We start from the raw sequence: 2,450 nt of genomic DNA, 5'->3' as shown, positions 1-2,450 counted from the left end.
CTGATCCCGCTGCCGTTTGGTGCTAGGTGTCTCAGGCGGAGTGATTTGGTTGCTCCCTCTCTTGACTGCGTCCCCTTTATGGCCAGGGGGTTCCCCGCTTCTCCGCCATCCGGCGGGCGCGGGTCTGTGCTGCTGTTGTTGCTGTGGCCCGCTTCTCTGCTTTGCAGCAGGCGCGGGTAAGTGTACCTGTTTATTGGGCTCGCTCTTCCACCTATCGGCAGGTGCGGGTTTGTTGCCTTTGCTGCTACGCTCGTTCTCAACCTCCATTCTGACGCTGGCCATGGCCCTGGCCTCAACTGGGGCTTGCCCTGTTCCAGGTACCGGAGGTACCACTTGACCCCGGAGCCGCTCAAACCTTCGCGGTGTCGGTCGTCCAGAGCCCCGGGCTGACCTGGCAGAGGCATCGGAGGAGGTTTGGCCCTGCGGTTTTTCTTCTTCCTCTGCTTCTGCCAACCAGACTCGTCAGAAATGGCGCAGGCGTTGCTGCTGGGAGACCTGTGTCTACCTCTCCCTTTCCGGTTATCGCTGTCAGAGCGGCGCCGACTCTTTGAGCGCTCCCGGCTTTGTGAGCGGTGACGACTCTTTGAGCGCTCCCGGCTCTTTGAGCGGTGACGACTCTTAGAGCGGCACCGACCGCTTGAGCCATGCCGACTGTTGGAGCGGTGACTGCCCTCGGTACGGTGGCTGCTTTCTAATCTCGCTGTTACTGTGCGCCTATAAAGAGAACTGCCGGACCGGTGTTGCGGCCGATCTAATTCGGCAGATGAATCATACAAATCTAACACATCTTGATTTGCGAAAGTACCTTTTTTGCCCCGTGCCTTGCTACAGGACGCCTCTGCGCTGGTGCCTGGCCGTTCGTCATCCCTCGCATGCTCGATGAACAGCGATGCTTCTTCTACTGTCAGCTTGTCCAAGAAGCTGCTCTTGCGCTTGGCGCTCTTAGAGCCTTCTAGCGTGCTGCTGCTTGGCGTTGCTGATGCCGTTATGCCCACCGCCGCTGGTGGCGCGGGTGCTGTGGTAGATGTTGTTGTTGCTGTTGTTGTAGCTGTAGTTGCTGTTGTTGTTTTGTTTTTTTGGTTTTTTATTGTTTTTTTGTTTGTAATTGTGCTCATCTTTTTCGTACGACCGCCTGCTCGACGAGGCGAGCTCAGCAGTCTAGTGTTTTGAAGGGGATCTCCAAAGTCCGCCGCGCCAGCGCCCCTTGTCGCGGTAAGGCCACCGTTACTCCCCGATGCGGCCCGGTGTCGGAAAGGCGCCGTTCTAATACAGCCGGATTATTCCCTCCTGGCTGCAAACCGTCCAATAGGCACGGTGTCGCTTAACACCCTGGATTAGGAGGTGGCAGTTCTTGGTCACTGTTCTCCAGCGGCCTAAATCTGGAGGGAAGGTAGCGCGGAGGCTGCCGCATCCACGTTACCTCAGACCAGAAGAAGACCGGTTGGAGATTCAGCTAAGCCCCCACCAACGGCAAGGTGCCTGCCCTAGCGAGGGAGAACTGCAGGTTGCTGTCGCAGCCATCGCCGTCGCCGTCACAACCACCGCGACTGCTCTCATTGCCACGCTCTTCGCTACGACTGACGCGTACCACCGCCAATCTTGCTGTCACTAGTAGCACGCCCGTCGCCGTACAATTACCCGCCGAATAATCTCCGACACCGACTGCCGACTCTCTCTCTCTTTACCTTCCACTCTCCCCTGCACGACAAGTTGCCGGCCTTCTAGATAGCCGTGTGTGTGTGTGGGTGTGTTCGACTTAATACTCAAATCATTGTGTTTTATTTGGTGGGGGTTAGTGGGACCTTCGCTGGACTCTGGAGCGGCTGAGCATACCTCAGCCTTCGACAAAACCCACCTCATAAATGGCGCCCGATCAGGGACCCAGCTCTGCAGGCGCATGTGCAAAAACCTCAACATACACCAACACTGCGGAAGCGGGTTCATCGAACGCACCACGGCAAGTAAGTGACACACGGATGAGCGAAAATGATACCACCACACTATCTCTTGACTGGATATATCTATTGAAAAAAGAGAGATTGGTGGAAGAATGCAAGAGGCATCACATACCCGTTGAAGGGAGCACCGTCGCTGATCTACGCAGCACCCTCAGTAATTTCGTCAGGGCGAAGAGAAACCGCAAATCGACAGAAAACCTTCTCTGAGAACTGGAGATGGAGATCGCTGCCGATGAAGCTAGCATGGCGAAATTACCACACGAACTAACTCCGGCAATTAAGCTGGGTGAATCTCTCTTGCACGCCGGGGGGCAAAACCAACCGCCCAGAAACGAGACCATATGAGCAACGCCGAGGTTATGAGCACAGTCCGTCATTGGGACGTACACTACTCCGGCGGCGACACTCTGCACGACTTCTTGGAGAGGATTGAGGAGCTGGCGGAATGCTACCAAATCACGCCAGACCAACTCCTCCCAACCCTATCCGAAA

The sequence above is a fragment of the Rhagoletis pomonella genome, unplaced genomic scaffold (genome assembly GCF_013731165.1).
Source record: "Rhagoletis pomonella isolate Grant_MI unplaced genomic scaffold, Rhpom_1.0 Rhpom_scaffold_01201, whole genome shotgun sequence".
NCBI lineage: Eukaryota > Metazoa > Arthropoda > Insecta > Diptera > Tephritidae > Rhagoletis > Rhagoletis pomonella.
This window is presented reverse-complemented; position numbering follows the sequence as displayed.